This window comes from Mandrillus leucophaeus, unplaced genomic scaffold, assembly GCF_000951045.1.
Source record: "Mandrillus leucophaeus isolate KB7577 unplaced genomic scaffold, Mleu.le_1.0 Scaffold111, whole genome shotgun sequence".
Classification (NCBI taxonomy): domain Eukaryota; kingdom Metazoa; phylum Chordata; class Mammalia; order Primates; family Cercopithecidae; genus Mandrillus; species Mandrillus leucophaeus.
In genome coordinates this window covers 404,436-422,835 of record NW_012099321.1, presented here as the reverse complement: position 1 = coordinate 422,835, position 18,400 = coordinate 404,436, and the positions used below count along the sequence as shown (strand labels likewise).

The 18,400-nt window shown below is 40.3% G+C and overlaps 1 protein-coding gene across 2 annotated transcripts in view; it reads left to right on the top strand.

The window, feature by feature from the left end:
- LOC105548783 (chromosome unknown open reading frame, human C10orf11) overlaps positions 1-18,400 on the top strand; it is a 1,000,756-nt gene that overhangs the window by 665,949 nt on the left and 316,407 nt on the right. The gene's annotated exons all lie outside the window — the stretch shown is intronic.

Sequence of the window (18,400 nt, the reverse complement as noted above, 5' to 3'; positions counted from 1 at the left end):
TGAAGGAGGAACTTGCCTAACACTTATGAAACCATCAGATCAGGCCAGGCATGGTGGCTCATGCCTGTAATCCCAGCACTTTGGGAGGCTGAAGCGGGTGGATCACCTGAGGTCAGGAGTTCGCGACCAACCTGGCCGATATAGTGAAACTCTGTCTCTACTAATAATACAAAAATTAGCTGAGTGTGGTGGCACGTGCCTGTAATCCCAGCTACTGGGAGGCTGAGGCAGGAGAATTGCTTGAATCCAGGAGGCAGAGGTTGCAGTGACCAGAGGTCACACCATGGCACTCCAGCCCGGGCGACAACAGCAAAACTCCATCTGCAAAAAAGAAAACAAAACAAAAATCAGAGCTTGTGACAATTCACTATCACAAGAACAGTATGGGGGAAACCACCCCCATAATCCAATCACTTCCCTCCCTCAACATGTGGGGATTACAGTTTAAGATGAGATTTCGGTGGGGACACAGAGCCATACCATATCAGGTCCCCTTCACCTTCCTCCATGAGTGGAATCAGCCTGAAGCCCTTACCAGATTCAGATATTGTGACATGCATCTTGTACAGCATGTAGAGCTATGAGACAAATAAATCTCTTTATAAATTACCCAGCCTCAGGTACTCCTTTATAGCAACACAAATTCACTAAGACATTGTGTCAGATTTTAATGCATACTGATGAATAAAGCAAGCAATGTCATGAGGTTCATGATAAAGACAAATACATATCATATACTGTAGAAAAAAATATTGTGGAAAGCCTGTCAAATTGCCTCTACCTGTTATCTGAATCACATGATGGAGTGAATTCTCCATGCCTCTTTGCCTGAATTAGTTCAGATAAGCAGGAGTTGGTTATGTTCTATCAAATTCTGTGAGGTATGAATGGAAAAAAGGAATTTAGAGTGGTTTCTCATGTTGGTGTGACCTTGTTTACTGTGTTCCTCCTTGGATTCAAAGTCTATCCAATAAGTAATATCGGTAAATATATTGGTAAAATATACTGAAGCACTAGCTGTGGATTTTTTTGTTTGTTTATTTATTTAAGATTTTGATAATCATCCTAAATCTATTCTTAGGCAAGAGTCTTAAAGTAGAAAGTTTCTCTCTTTTCTCCTTCCTTCCTAAACTCCTTCAATGTGATTGACAACTGGCTGCATGAACGTGGGGCATTGTACCTACCAATTGTAATTTTTCCTTCAGTGGAAATCTTACAAGTCTTTGGCAGGCAGAGTAGAACGCAGAGATTGTGGATAGTAGTGAATTTCCCAAGGCCCTGATAGTTTTAGGGTGATTTTTGTTTCTCAAGATTCTTTTAGTCAAATTATAAAGCCATTCTTGTAATCAACTGAATTTGTCCTTTGATATTATTCCCAGGACGAGTAGCTACATTAGTGTTAAGACCAGAGAATCAGCCGGGTGCAGTGGCTCAGGCCTGTAATCCCAATACTTTGGGAGGCCGAGGCGGGCGAGTCACCAGGTCAGGAGATCGAGATCATCCTGGCTAACACAGTGAAACCCTGTCTCTACTAAAAATACAAAAAATTAGCCGGGCGTGGTGGCGGGCGCCTGTAGTCCCAGCTACCCGGGAGACTGAGGCAGGAGAATGGTGTGAACCTGGGTAGCAGAGCTTGCAGTGAGCCGAGACCATGCCACTGCACTCCAACCGGGGCGACAGAGTGAGACTCTGTCTCAAAAAAAAAAAAAAAAAAAAAAACAACCAGAGACTCACAGGGCATGTCCTATAATCTCTCATAGTATCTCCTATTAGTGGCTCTCTGAGAAAGGGAGAGAGATTGGTTTTAATATCACATCAGTGTGTACAGTACTTTTTATTAAATACTGGCCAAGTAAAAGTCACTATTAGGCCATAAGAGGGATATAGAGGTATAAGAAGAGAAACTTGCAGAGTAGTTGAGGAGATGAGATACCCACAGAACACGTAGATACTTATATAAGAAAATGTGTGCAGAATGCTGACTCAGCAGTGCAGGCTACTGCTCCCAGAGTTCAACCAGTGGGGACTCTGGAGGGCATGGAAGGTTCTTAATGGAAATTGTTGGTCTCTTTTTTTTTTTTTAGATGGAGTCTCACTTTGTCACCAGGCTGGAGTGCAGTGGCTTGATTTCGGCTCACTGCAACCTCCGCCTCCCAGGTTCAAGTGATTCTCCTGCCTCAGCCTCCCAAGTAGCTGGGACTATAGGTGCATGCCACCACACCCAGCTAATTTTTGTATTTTTAGCAGAGATGGGGTTTCACCATGTTGGCCAGGATGGTCTCAATCTCTTGACCTTGTGATCTGCCCGCCTACCTCATGATCTGCCCACCTTGGCCTCCCAAAGTGCTGGGCATGAGCTACCACGCCCGGCCAGAAATTGTTGGTTATTTAATCTATTGTAACCACCCAAGGGGTTCTTCCTGCCCTCTGCATAAACAAAGACCATGGCATTGTAATGGACAAAGAGTTTAATAGACACCAGGCCAGCCACACCATGTGGGAGATGAAGTTCATACTCAAATCATCTCGTCCAGAATTCACAGGATTGGGGTTTTTCAGACAGTTTGGGGTAAAGGGGTAAAGGTGGTCAGGTAACAGGCACCTGCTGCTGATTGGTTGGGGCAAAGATGAAATCGTAGGGGGTTGAATCGGGCCTCCTATGCACTGAATCACTTCAGGGTGGGGCCACAGGAGTGGGGTTGGTAATTCCAGGTGGAGCCATGGGTGTCAGACATGCAAAAAACGTGGAAAGATATCTCAAAAGGCCAATTTACAATAGTGGTGTTATTTGCAGGAGCAACTGGGGACATTGCACATCTTATAACCCCCAGAATAATGGCTGACAATCATTTATGCCTGCACCTTAGAAGGACTCAGGTTCTCCTCTGCATAGCCTGATAGGCTCCCACTAGCTTCACAAAAAGCACTTGAGTTTTGGCCAAGATCTATTATTTAAACTATTGCTTAAATGTTTTCCAAAGTTAGTTTGGCCTAATAACTCAGGAATAACTAAGGGAAAGGCAAGATGTGGGTAGGTTAACTTAGCTTGCTGTTATAATTTTTCTCACTGATACAATTTTTGCAAAGGTGGTTTCCCTGTGAAGGATAAATGCAATCTGGATTGTAGTAGAAGCAGGAGATTTTGAAATTCTAAGGAGAATGGATATGGGACAATTGAATGTGAAGGTTTGGACGATAATATACCAAGTATGTCTTTGTTGGGCGAGAACATCTGTTGAGGTTTGGTATTTGAGTCTGAGAACTGAAATTACAATAGACCAATCAACAGGAGAAAAGGTACATAAATTTACTATATGCATAGGGCATCACAAGAGAGAGAGTGCCTGATAACCCCGTGAGATTCAAAGCTTATATGCCCTTCTTCATAGGGGAGAAAGTAACGGGGGTCTGTAGGCACTTTTAGAGGAAAAAGTAAATGATGTTTAGGGGTGATGAATGGGCATTAAGAACAGACAATGTCCTGGGACGAAGTCTGTCTGGCCTCTGAGTGTGCTGTGTATTCTAGTCTTCATTTCTGCAAGTTAATCTTCCCTGTTTGATGAGATTATAGAGAGGTGATGCAAGACAATTGCCTTCCTTCTAGAGGAACTTCCCTTAGTCAGATGAGGGAACTTCAGAAAAAGCTACCCTCTGTGCTTGGCAAGAGGTAGAGGGGTGAGAGAGGGTGGGCAGAAGAAGGTCAGACTCTGGTTCTGAGACTGCTTCTTTAGTTCAAAATACTCAGCATATCAACACCCCCACACTTTGAGGTATCTCTTCTGAGCCCGTGTCTTTGTGGGTGGGAGGTTGGGGAGGATCCAGTCTGGGCTCGGGAGTTGGTGGCATCCTCTTTTATAACTGCTCCAGGAGCACCCAACCTGCGTGTGTTTACTGAAGTTGTACGCATGCTCCTTTGAGCCATTTTTGACTCCACCATTTTGACCGTTAGTTCACTTTCTTAAACCCATTCACCCAGCTGCTGAGATCTTTTCAGGAAGCTGCTGATCACCAGTTTCAGGTATTTCTATCTATTGGTAGGCTGCCTTTCCCTGGAGCCTCCTGGAACCAATTATTATTTTAGCAAGGCAATGTAATAACTGCCTGACCATCACCTGATGGTTGCCTGACATTGTTGGTGGGCTAGGGGTGGGTCTCTCCTGCCCTGCTGATGTCTGACTACCTACCTACTATAACACCCTAACGAAAAGTTGAGTTAACTCTGAAATCAAGCAACACCAAGCAGAAAGCAGAGAGGGAAACCTGCCCCTTTCAAAACAGATGAAATGTTTCTTATTAATTCAGTTGCTTCCACACATCTTCAAGTTTGTATCAGAAATTAAGCTAATCAGTAGTTTTAAATCAAATTACAAATACAGTATCCTTCATATCTGAAATAATTGTATATCTGTATGTAAATGCTGGGAGAATATACTTTTTTGGGTATTATTCTGACTATAGTTTCAAAAAAAAAAGTAGATAGAAATCTGGAAAAATGAGTAAACACAATTAATTAGATGAGATATTTATCCTTGGCTTAAATTAGTAAACTTACTAAGAGAAACTATGAAAATCTCAATTAAAACAACTAGCGTGATTTTAGTTTTCACCGTTAAGAGGGGAAAAAAAAAAAAAGAAAAAAAGAAAAAACAAACCCAAAAAATTTCATGCATGAATAAAATAAATATATATTTGGGGATGACACCATCTTGGCATTTCCAGGCATTCTTTTCTAAATATATTCTTTATCTGAGCTGTCTTGCAATACTTTTAATATAATTAAAAGCACATAATGAGTGCCAGACTTGTCAATTTCAACAACAAAGTGCTGAAATTTGCAGTGAAACTGAGAGATCCATCTCCCACACATTGTAATGAATAGGTTCATAAAAGGAAAATAGTTTAATTACATTTTAGTTCATGGATTGTTAATAGGCTGGAGTATCTAAATTGAATAATGTGATTCTGGTAATAATTATGTGTAAATGAACTTGTTTAAATGATATTTTACAGCTTCTTTATAAAATTACAGCTAGAGGCAATCCAGTGATAGACAGACAAAGGCCATGCAAAAATTATCATAAACTATTAGCTTGTTTGCAGAGGGTTTTATGTTAATCTTTTAGTACTTAAAGCAATCTGCAATTAACATATCATGGGGAGCTGCCTCCGAGCAAAGGCATGCAAATTGAAGTGCTTAGATAAAAAGCCATTCATGTTGGGGGGAAAAGAGAAAGAAAGGAAAAAGAAAAAAAATCAAAGAAAGGGTGGCAAAGTACTCAGAGGGTGCTGGTTTTTATATTTGAGATTAAGGAGGTGTAATGATTGTGTTATCTAACTATGGCTGTAATTAAAGCTTTTCTCCAGCAGACATGACAATAGATACTGCATTGATTTCGGTGTTTTAATTGTGAAAGTCATTTTATTTCAGGGCAGAAGATATGAATAGCCTGAATCAAAGGGCTAGAAGATTGCTTTGTTGATAGTACTTGTTCAACAGCTGCCTGGCTGCTATTAATACACAAGTGTGGAGAATGCAGAGAGACCCAAGGAGGTGCTGGGTATTGTGAGTCTCCTGCTGGTTTCCTTTCCTTTTGTGAAAAAGGCAAGGATCTTGGTACTGATTGTAAACAAACAGCCTTTTCATACCTCACCGATGTTTTTCCTCCCCAACTTTGCAGAACAAAAGAAGTCATAAAGGGCCTTGAACTAACTTTACTACTGCTCCTTTTAAGCTACACAAGTTTATGCAAAGTAATAAAAACCATCTTTGCTCATGGAGATATCACCCCTCTAATGGTGAAAAAAAGTCTCTAAGTGGCTGTGATAGTTATTATCACAAATAGCCTTGTGACAGAAACAGTTTGTAGGAGAGAGATTGGATTATTTACATTAAGGGCATATCCACAAAATCTCACACACAGTTAGTTTGAGATTAGTGCTTTCTTATCAGTTTCTATATACAAACCACAGGAGGGAAATTAAGTGAGGGGAAAACATATACAATCCCAGAGCAAAGAGAATTCTAAAGAGAATTTTAGGAAGATCAGGGTGGACTTAAAATAAAAATCACATTCTTGGCTGTTTCTTCTGTAACACTTCAGTGTAAACAGAGGTGAAAGCCAGTGATTTCTAGTAATTTCTATTCTATTGATTTATCTCTTCTTTGTTCCTAGAAATATCAAATAGCATGTTTAAAGCAGTCTGAATAATAATAAACTTGGTTTTAGGGAACACTGTTTCTTTAAGTGATATGATTTAAAATAACCAGACACTAAGATATTACAAACATAACAATAATAACATAATCATTTACTGAGTGTTTTGCTATTTTTTATGTATATTTCTGATGATATAGGGGAGTGAAATTTTTCCCTCTACCCTCTGAGAGTTTGATAATTGAATCTATGGAATAAATGGACATTAGACCAATTAATAGGAGAAAGGACACACAAATTTATTACATGCACAGGGGCATCATACAAAACAAAAGTGAACACCCAATGAGATCTAGAAGCTTTTATACCCTCTTCATAGGGGAGAAGAAAGGAGGAATGTAGACAACTTAGGGGAGGTACAGGCATACTTTGGAGATACTGAAATCTCAATTCCAGACTGACGCAGGATTTTCTCCTTAGTCACTTCGCAAGCTGGAGACCTCTGGCCAGCAATGCCCTACCCTGGCCTCGCTTGACCACACTACCTGCTGCAGGAGATGGCCTGCCCACTTGTCCCAAGTCTGGCTTACACACTGTCCTGAGTTCTTGTCCTGCGCCCAAGAAAAATAAGGATGTGCTGACGATGGAAGAGTGAGCAAGACGGGGAGTTTTACTGATGATAAAACAGCTTTCAGTGGAGAGGGGACACAGGGGTGGTCCCCCTACTCAAAGGTGGGAAAGTCCCCTGTGTGGCTGGGCCCCCAGCCTTTTATGGACTCAGAATGGGGAGTGTGTGCTGCTTGGTTTGGGGGTATGCAAAAAAAGGTTAAAGCGAAGACACCACTCCAAGGTGGGCATGACAATGAAGAAAACCAATTAGGAAAGGGTAGGTATATGTAAAATAAGTGACAGGTGGGGACAATCAGAGAAAAGCACACCAAATGGGAAGACAAGTTCTCAGTATGGTCCAATAATTTAACCTGTAGCTTGGCTGTCAGGCTTTAAACTGTCTTCAGCTTGGAGCTGGGGTTTCACCGGGGACCCCCCGCCATCTGCCTAGGCACTTGGCTGCCTCCTGTCACTGTCAAGACCGCCCCAATAAAACAAAAATTGCAATAAAGCAAGTCACATGAATGTTTGGTTTTCCCAGTGTATATAAAAGCTATACAATACTGTAGTCTGTTAGGTGTATGATAACATTATGTGTAAATACACAATATACATACATTAATTTTAAAATACTTTATTGTTAAAAATGCTAATATCTGCATCTTCAATTAGTTATAATCTTTTTGCTAGTGAAGGGTGTTGTTTCAGAGTTGCTGACTGCTGACTGATCAGGGAGGTTGTTGCTGAAGGTTGGGATGGGTGTGACAATTTCTTAAAAGAAGACAATGAGGTTTGCCACATCAATTGATTGACTCACGAAAGATTTCTCTGTAGCATGTGATGCTGTGTGATAGCATTTTACTCACAGTAGAACTTCTTTCAAAATTGGAGTGAATCCTCTCAAACCCTGCCTGTGCTTTATCATCTACATTTAGTAATATTCTAAATCCTTTGTGGTCATTTCAAGAATGTTCACAGCATCTTCACCAGGAGTAGATTCCATCTCAAAACAAACAAACAAACAAACAAAAATCACTTTATTTGCTCATCTATAAGAAGCAATTCCTCATCTGTAAAAGTTTTATCATGAAGTTGCAGCAATTCAGTCCTATCTTCAGGCTCCTCTTCTATTTCTGGTTCTCTTGCTATTTCTACCACATCTGCTGTTACTTCCTCTATTGAAGTCTTAAGCTCCTCAAAATCATCCATGAGGGTTGGAATTCACTTCTTTCAAACTCCTGTTAATGTTGATACTTTGACCTCCTCCCATGAATCACAAATGTTCTTAGTAACATCTAGAATGGTGAATTCTTTCCAGAATATTTTCAATTTCTATTGCCCAGATCCATCAGAGGAATCACTATCTATGGCAGCAATAGCCTTACAAAATATATTTCTTAAATAATAGGACTTGAAAGTTGAAATTACTCATTGATACATGGGCTGCAGAATGGTTGTTGTGTGAGGAGACATTAAAACAACATTGATCTCCTTCTATATCTTCATCAGAGCTCTTGGGTGACCAGGTACATTGTCAATGAGCAGTAATATTTTGAAAGAAATCTTTTTTTCTGAGCAGTAGGTCTCAATAGTGGGCTTAAATTAATATTTAAGTAAATCATACTGTGAACAGATGTGCTGTCATCCAGGCTTTGTTGTTTCATTGACAGCACACAGGCAGAGTAGATTTAGTGTGATTCTTAAGGGCCCTAGGATTTTTGGAATGATAAATGAACATTAGCTTCAACTTAAAGTCACCAGATGTATTAGCTCGTATAAAGAGAGTCATCCTGTCCTTTGAAGCTTTGAAGCCAGGCATTGACTTCTCTCTAGCTATAAAAACCCGTAATCATATCTTCTTCCCATGTAAGGCTGTTTTGTCTACATTGAAAGTCTGTTGTTTAGTTTAGTTAATCTTCATCAAGTCTTAGTTAGATCTCGTGGATAATTTGCTGCAATTTTTCCATCAGCACTTGTTGCTTTACCTTGCCCTTTTATGAAGACAGCTTCTTTCCTTAAAACTTATGACCCAACCTCTGTTAGCTTCAAACTTTTCTTCTGTAGCTTCTTTACCTCTCAGCCTTTACATAAATGAGGAGAGTTAAGGCCTTGCTCTGGATTAGGCTTTGGCTTAAGGGAATGTCATGGTTGGTTTGATCTTCTATCCATACCACTAAAACTTTCTCCATATCAGCAATAAGGCTGTTTCACTTTCTTATCATTCATGTGTTCACTGGAGTAGCACTTTTAATCTCCTTCAAGAACTTTTCCTTTGCATTCACCGCTTGGCTAATCGTTTGGTATAAGAGGCCTAGCTTTCAGCCTGTCTTGGCTTTTGAAATGCCTTCCTAACTAAGCTTAATCATTTCTAGCTTTTGATTTAAATGTGACTCTTTCTTTCACTTGAACACTTAGAAGCCACTGTAGAGTTATAAATTGGCCTAATTTCAATATCGTTGTGTCTCAGGGAATAGGGAAGCCTGGGGAGAGGGAGAGAGATGGGGGAACTGCCAGTTGGTGGAGCAGTCAGAATACACACATTTATTAAGCTTGCCATCTTCTATGAGCATGAATCATGGTACCCCAAAACAATCATGATAATGAAATCAAAGATCACTGATCACAGATCACCGTAACAGATATAATAATAATGAAGACGTTTGAAATGTTACCCAAATTACCAAAATGTGACCCAGAGACACAAGATAAGCACTTGCTGTTGGAAAAATGGTGTTGGTAGACTTACTAGATGCAGGGTTGCCACAATCCTTCAGTTTGTAGAAAAAATAGTATCTGTGAAGTGCAATGGAATGAGGTATACCTGCAGAGGATTTCTGGGAAAGATGAATGGGCCCTCAGAATAGGTGATAGCCTGTGACAGGGTCTTTCTGGGTGTGGTGTCACCTCTATTCTCCTCTCCTGTGATGCAGTTAATCGTCCCTGGTTGATAAGATTCTAGGGGAGGGAATTCATGACTATTGAGTTACAGGAGTAGAAGCTTGGAATTTCTGCGAGCTGGTAGGGACATGAGTTTTGGGAAGATGGGGTTAGAAACTGCATGATGAATAACGGTTGTCTTCTTACACAGATTAAAAGTCTCTCAGGTCATAAAAGTTTTCTGGAGCTAGCAGCTTTTTTCTGATCCAGATACTTTACTAATGTAGATTTCCTTTACGGATGTAAGTTTCTTTACAAAAAGACAAGTTTTCAGAGCTACTTCTGTGTATGCAGTTCCTCAGAATAACTAGCTCGAAATATGCCAAAAAAGTATAGTTTGGGGTGGTACATCCTGTTTGGTGAGCCCAAAAAATGACCTCTCATAACCATCCCAAAGAAGTCGATGTGATGATCCATTTTCTAAAACGAGCAAACTTAGCTTCAGAGAGGCCAAATGTATTGTTCAAGGTCACATAGCAAGGGAGGAGCAGAGGCAGGTTAGAACTCAGACAGTCTAGCTAGGTCTCTAGGAAAGCCTGATGCCATCCTCATAGGGTTAATAAGAATTCTGGACAGAAATGTAGTTATAATTAAGCATTAAGCAGGCGCACTTGACCCAGTTCCTTGTAACTGAAAGTCAGGTGACACCAGATCCTGACTATTTGCATCTCCTTTGTTCCTATAGAAAGGATTTCTGAAGTTACAACATCAGGCTTTTGTTTAAGATCGATAGGATCTCTGACACTACAATCATAAGGCTTTTGTTTGAGAATTGCAGATGCAGATTCTGAATTCCAGTGGAACAGCTAATGCTAACCATTTTGAAGACCCCAATAGAGGAACTGAGTCAGCATGAGAATAATGTCTTCATCTCCCCGTCCCATGACCTACTCTGTACTCTTTAACCAATCAATGGTCTCCACACTTTGGCCCACTCCCAAACCTTTAAAAACTCTAGCCCCAAACTCCTTGGGGAGATGGATTTGAGGTTCCTTCTGTCTCCTTGTTTCGTGGCCTATGACCAAACTTCTTTTTTCTGCTGCAACCCAGTGTCTTGGTGTATTGACTTGCCATGTACGTCAGGCAGCAAACCTATTATGGTCACAAGCCCTTAGACCTCTTCTCAGATTAATGTTTTCTAAGTGCACAAAATAAAGTACAAAGGGTTACAAAGCAAATGTAGTATATTGAAATACTGTTTTCAAAATATTTAAAAATAAAATTTATGACTTAGTAATTTATGTGCTTACAGCCAGCAGCAACTATAATTTCAAAGCTATGCTAACAGCTACTATAATTTCAAAGTGTTGGTAAGCATAAACAGTGTTTTGGATTTCTACAATAATGTGACATGAAAATACCTGATTTTTATCAATGATAAAGTCACAGATACTCCTTAAACTCCAGTCATTTTGTTGCCTACATTTATAATAAAAGAAAATGGGGCTGAGGCCAGAGGATTGCTTGAGTCTTGGAGTTGGAGATTGCAGTCAGCTATGACTGCACTACTGGATTCGAGCCTGGGCAACAGAGAGAGACCCTGTCTCTTAAAAAATAACAAAAACAGAAAGAAAGAAAATGTTAAGTTCCCCATAAACATTACTGAAAATAAACACATATTTTTATATATGTCAGATATTATACAAAAATACATATGTAGATAATTATACATAAAAATAATTTTCCCATCAAAATTCACAGACCTCTAAATTCTATAGGTGTGCAAGGCTTAGGTTAAGAACACTTTTGGTTTTACAGATGAGGAACTGAGGCCCAGAGAAGGGAATCTAGTGACCCAAGGTTATCAGTAATTAGTGATAAGATGTAGATTAGAACTGATCTAAGAGAACATAAGGAAAACTTAAAATACTGTGTGTTGATCTTTTCCCTTTCTCCTGTGACTTTGGTGGCTTTTGCTAACATGCTCTTGGAATGAATGTTGAACCTTTCTTTTGTCTTTGCAATGTTGTCTTTTCCAAAGTGGGAGCAGCAAGCAATTTCCCTAGTCCTGAGATCAGTTGTTGGCAATTCCTGCTTTCAGTGGCAGGGCTGGAAGGAGCTCAGAAAGGGCAGCCATACGGACTCCAGGGAAGCTTCCTGTGATTGCAACCTAAATTTGAAAACTTTATATATTTAAAGGGACGAGACTGCTTTTTTTTTTTTTTTTTTTTTTTTTTTTTTTAAGATGGAGTCTCGCTCTGTTGTCCAGGCTGGAGTGCAGTGGTGTGATCTTGGCTCACTGCATCCTCTGCCCCTGGGTTCAAGCAATTCTGCTGCCTCAGCCTCCTAAGTAGCTGGGATTACAAGTGCGTGCCACCATGCCTGGCTAATTTTTGTGTTTTCAGTAGAGATGGGGTTTCACCATGTTGGCCAGGCTGGTCTTGAACTCCTGACCTCAGGTGATCCACCCTCTTTGGCCTCCCAAACTGCTGGAATTATAGGCATGAGCCACAGCACCCAGCTAAGAGTGTGTATTTATTATGTGTCTCCTCTATGCAAGGTCTTTGTACATCCTCTTCCAGTTAATATTCAGAGAGGCCTAGTAAATAGTCCCCATCTTTGTTCTAGAGGGGAAGAGAGAAACTCAGCAATTGCTATGGCACATGGTGCTCTTGTGAGCCAGAGGTCGAGTTAGACTCTAGCTATGTCCTCACAGCCTAATGACACAGGCAATTTGGTCTCAAAAGACTTAGCAAAATGGCCAAGTTCATGACATTAAACGACAAAGCCAGGAATTTAACTCAAGTCTGTTGCCTGTAATGCTCATCTTTGTCCCCCAGACTCTGTTGCCCTTACATTGAAGGAATAAGGACCCCTCCCCCCGCCGCCTCCCGTCTTCTCTACCCAGGGGCCTTCTCATCAGGTGTCTGTTGCAAATCTGTTATTTACAGGGCATGTCCCATGTGGGCATGCAGGAGGGGAAGGGCAGCAGGTAGAAACACATAAGGATATCCTTGACTTTGAGTTACTTTCCTAACGTCCCTAATTGGATAAATAAAGCTAACACAAAGGGAACACACAGAAAATGTTCAATGACAAACATGGACAACATCAACAATATAATAATAATAATACTTGTGATGACGATGATAATAGCTAACGTTTATTGAATGCATACTATTTTAAGGATTTTCCAAAAGTTTTTTTTTTATTTGATCACATATCCCATAAAGAAGAGTGTGTGATGGTAATGACACCCTTACACACTAGGCAGGAAGGACATGGCTAAGAGTGCCGCAGTCATAAACACAGAAACACGGAGATATATGTTCTCCTTACTGATTTTGTAATAATATTTGTGGCAATCTTAGCCATGAATTGAGTGAACCGGTATTATGGGAAAGGAAGGGGGTGAGATGGATCAACAAGGTCAACTCCCAGGGTGCCATGTTGGCAAATTTTCCTGCCTCATGCCTCGCCTTGGTGACATACAAATTTGTGACATTTTAAAGAAATACCCCAAACTATCAGCCCTGTGCAGAGGGAGCATGGTTCACTCCCTAGATAGTCAATTTGGGTGACAGGGGGTAGCTAGCTGCTTGCTCGGGTCTCAGGGGAGAGGCCCTGATTTTTCTAGTCCTTCTCCCCCAATCCTAACCTCAGCCCAGACATCAGGTCATTTCTGTACACTCCATTAGGCTTCTCTATCCAATAAGGAACATTTTCCCTTAAACACGGTCACCATGTCATTATCACAACTAAAAAAAGCAATAATAATTCCACAGGGCCTTTCAATACCCAGTCCATATTCTAATTTTCCAAGTTGTCTCAAAAATATCTTTTTGTATCCAGTTTGTTTGATTCAATGTCCAAACACAGCCCATACCTTTTATTGCGTTGCTGTATCTCTTTGATCTTTTTAAGTCTTTAATCATCTCCCTCCCCTTCTCCTTTTTCATCTTCTCTTTGTCTCTTGTACTGTCTGTTTCTCTCTCTCTCTCTCTTATGCATTGATTATTTTTTTGAGGAATTGAATGTGTTGTCCTGGGCAATGATCCACATTCTGATTTGGCTGGTTGCTTCTTGCCATGTCATCTAACTTGTTCCTCTATCCTCTGTACGTTTTATAACCTTGTGTCAGATCAATAACTTGTTTGAATTCAAAATCATTTTTTTTATGTGGCGCTGTATACTTCCTATTGCATCACATCCTGAGATGCATAATTAATATCTGATCATGGTAACTCTGTGAGGTGATGGGTGTGTTAACTAATTTGATTGTGCTAATCATTACATTTTATGTATATATACATATATATAATGTATATATACATATACAAGTTATGTCAAATTATTACATTATACACCTTAAACACTATATACAGTTTTATTGGTTAATTATATCTCAATATAGCTGGAAAATTTTAAAACATCAAAACAAAGCAAAAACAATCCCATCAAAAAGTGGACTAAGGACATGAATAGACACTTCTCTAAAAAGATACACAAATGGCCAACATGTGAAAAAAAAATGCTCAACATTACTAATTATCAAGGAAATGCAAATCACAACTGCACACCCCCCCCACCCCATGGAATACTACTTAGCCATAAAAAGGAATGAAATAATGGTATTTGCAGCAACCTGGATGGAACTGGAGACCATTATTCTAAGTGAAGTAACTCAGGAATGGAAAACCAAACATCATATATTCTCACTCACCACCTTACTCCTGCAAGAAGGGCCATATTAATATATATAATATTATATATATTATATATAATACATATAATATAAATATATATTATATATCTGTGTATGTATATTATATATGTATATATATAATATATCTATGTGTATATATATTTTATATATATATGTTGGCATGGATGTGATGAAAAGGGAACAGTTTTACACTGTTGGTGATAATGTAAACTAGTACAACCACTATGGAAAACAGTGTGGAGATTCCTTAAAGAACTAAAAGTAGATCTACCATTTGATCCGGCAATCCCACTCCTGGGTATCTACCCAGAGGAAAATAACTCGTTATATGAGAAAGATACTTGGACACGCATGTTTATGGCAGCATAATTTGCAATTGCATAATATGGAACCAGCCCAAATGCCCATTAATCAATGAGTGGATAAAGAAAATGTGATATATATATATATATACACACACACACATACACACGCACACCTCATGGAATACCACTTAGCTGTAAAAAGGAATGAAATAATGGTATTTGCAGCAGCCTGGATGGAATTGAAGACCATTATTCTAAGTGAAGTAACTCAGGAATGGAAAACCAAACATCATATGTTATCACTCATAAATGGGAGCTAAGTTATGAGAATGCAAAGGTATAAGAATGATACAGTGGACTTTGGGGTACTGGGGGAAAGGGTGGGTGGATGGTGAGGGATAAAAGACTACACATGAGGTACAGCTACACATTAGGTACAGGAAGAATCAGCTGGATTCTTCCATTGTAAAGTTCCCAACCAACCTTTTACCTAGTGTTTGAGCATTTTTTGATGACCGTGACCTAAGTCCATTATTTCATTACATGTTGGAGAATAATTTTCTAATTTTATCATCCCTTTGTATCTATTACCTGGAATTCTGCTATGAAGAATTTTCCTCCATATAGTAATTGTTTGAAATCTTTTTTTCTCACAGCAGATAACTTGGTTTGAAAAATATTTTCTGTGGGCATTGACTGTATGAAATGTGAATGTGAAGTGGTTCCAGATGCAGTGGAAGTGGGAGGCTGAGGATCCCATGTAAGCAAAGGCTTCCCTTCATCCTCTGTACCTGTAGCAGAGGAGCCCTTGGGCTCCAGCATTACAATTGGGGAATGCCCTGGTGAATAACACTGTCTGACCCCTGCCCTCACCAGGCTTACAGTGTGGGGTCCTGGAGACTGAAGGGTATGCCTCTAGTACAGAGAGGGTAGCCACTCGCCGGCTTCATGACTTTGGGGCTGTTGGCCATAGTCAACCTTGTTTCCTTATCTGTAAAGTGAGAATAAGAGTACTAACCTCACAGGATAGTTGTGAAGATTCATTGTGCTAGTGCCTATAAAATACTTGGCATAGTTTTGGCTGCATAACAATGCTTACCAAATGCTGGCTTGATTATTCTTATTGCAATAATTTTTTTTTTTTTGAGAGACAGTCTTGTTATGTTGCCCAGGCTGGAGTGCAGTGGCTATTCACAGGTGAGATCCCACTGCTGATCAGCACAGGAGTTTTGACCTGTTCTATTTCTGACCTGTGCTGGATCACTCCTCCTTAGTCAACCCAGTGGTTCCCTGCTCCTGGGAGGTCATCATATTGATGCTGAACTTAGTGTGGACACACCCAATTGGCATAGCTCACTACAGCCCAGAACTCCTGGACTCAAGTGATCTTCTCGCCTCAGCCTCCTGAGTCGCCAGGACTACTGACTATTGCATTGGTGTGTTAGGATTGCCATAACAAAGTATTTCAACGTGGGTGGCTTAAAAACAACAGAAATTTATTCTCTCATAGTTCTGAAGGCCAGAAATGGGAAATAAAGGTGCCAGTGGGCCCAGGCTCCTCCAAAGACTCTAGGTAGAATCCTCTCTTGCCTCTTCCCCGCTTCTGGTGGTAGCTGGCAATCCCTGGTGTGCTACCACTTATACATGCATCGTGCCAATATCTGCTTCTGTCGCCACATGCCTGTCTTTTCCTTCTGTCTCTTCACATGGTGCTCTCTCCTCTCTACATCTTCACATTGTCCTCTTAGAAAGATACCAGTCATATTGAGTTAAAGGCCCACCCTACTCCAGCATGACCTCATCTTAACTCATTACATCTGCAATGACTCCATTTCCAAATAAGCCGACGTTCTGAGGCACTGGGGTTTAGGACTGAACCTGTCTTTCTGGGGGATACAACTCAACGGATAACAATTGTGTACCCATACAACACCGAGTCATCCTACATCTTGACATATATGAGGGTTTCTTGTACTTCATTGTTTGATGTGGCAGAGCCACATTTCTTGCATTTTACTGTTTTCCTACTGGTTTTCTCTCAGATATGAGATGCTATGTAGCAGAGTGAGGATAAGATGAGCAGCTCTTCCACGTTTAGACCCAGAGAAGACACTGGAATAAGTCCTTCTCCACCTCCAAAGACAGGATAGGAGCAGGAAACATCAGCCAGAACATCTCCTATAAACAGCAGAAGCAGTACAGCCTTAGAGAACCCATCCATACCTCAGAACTTCCCAGCCAAGCTCATGCTGGCAGGCGCCCAGTGATTCTCCCGTCCGTATCACGACAAGCCTCGGAGTGAACTGTTTATTTATCAGTTCTTAATTGAGTTGATGTTTACTCATGATTGCCAGTGGATGAGTAATTTACTACAGAGTTCGAGGAGTCAGATAGTGAAGAGATCATTATAAAGAGAAATTATAATAAGAGTTCCCTGTACTCATGGGTCTGGTAATAAAAGATTGATATAATTAGATGGGGCTTGGTAACAAATACTATTACATTATGTCTGAATCTTATTTAAATATATTGGCCTTTTATCTTAAACTTATTAGTGGGTGGCTGTAGGTTATGTTGACACCTGCTAGCTCTTTTACTCTTGCAAAAGGAGGGCTGAGCTATAAAAAGGAGTCAATCATTTGATGTTTAGAAGCAATGGCAAGGTATTTGGGCCAGTTCTCCCTGTTGATTTTTGGAGGAAGAGCAAGGTATAAGGGGAACTTAAGCTTCCACTTGGTCACAAACTTTCTGGATAACAAATTCATGACTGTGTTTCTCTGTACTGTGGCTGTGCCTACCTGGGAACCTTTAACTTGGCCAAAGTCATCCTTGAGAAAGCAGGTAAAGGAAAGGGCAGGAAATAATCTGACAGTGCAGTGAGAAAATGAGCTGTGGAGTAAGACAGGCCCGAGATGAAAACTTTGCCATAGTGGGTTGAGTGGTAGCCCCCACCCCCCCCAAAGATAGGGCTCCGTCCTATCCCTGGGATCTGTGAATGTGCCTTTCAGCAGAAAATGAGTTGTTGGAGATGTAACTAAGGATCTCAAGAAAAGATCATCCTGGATAATCCAGGGTGGCTATAAATCGAATGACAAGTGTCCTTGCAATAGACACCCAGAGGAGAGATTAATGGAGAAGAGATATGAAGATGGAGGTAGAGGTTGGAGTTATGTAGAGCTGTTAGGGAATAGATTTCTGTTGTTTTAAGCCACCAAATTTATGGTAGTTTGGTGCAAGATCCCTGGGAAACAAATATACCAGTTTTATAATAAATTGCTTGTATGATTTTGGGCTACACTCTTAATCTTTACAAGCCTCAGTTTTCTCATCTGTAAAAGTTGGGTTATTACACTTGTCTCTCAGTATCATGAGAACCGTGAAAGCTCACCCAACCCAGTGCCTGGTACATGACAGGCATTCAGTACACATCAGATTCCTTCTCCCATCACCTCCTACCCATTTTCCTACATGATGTTTCAACTTGAAATCTTTTTCATCTTCTCCGCCTCCTAAAATGTCTGCAAAACTAACAGCCCTCCCCTGAAGAATGTTCCATTCTTCAGGAGCTGTTCTTAGGACTGTCAAATTAGAGGAGAAAGCATGGTACAGCTGGTGTTTTTGCGGCATTTGGGTGAGAGCCATGTAGATATTAAAAGTTTTTCAAGTGCAGTTCGTTGAATGCGGCCCTATAGAGAAGCAGCTGAAGTCCACATTGTAGCTGCAGTGTG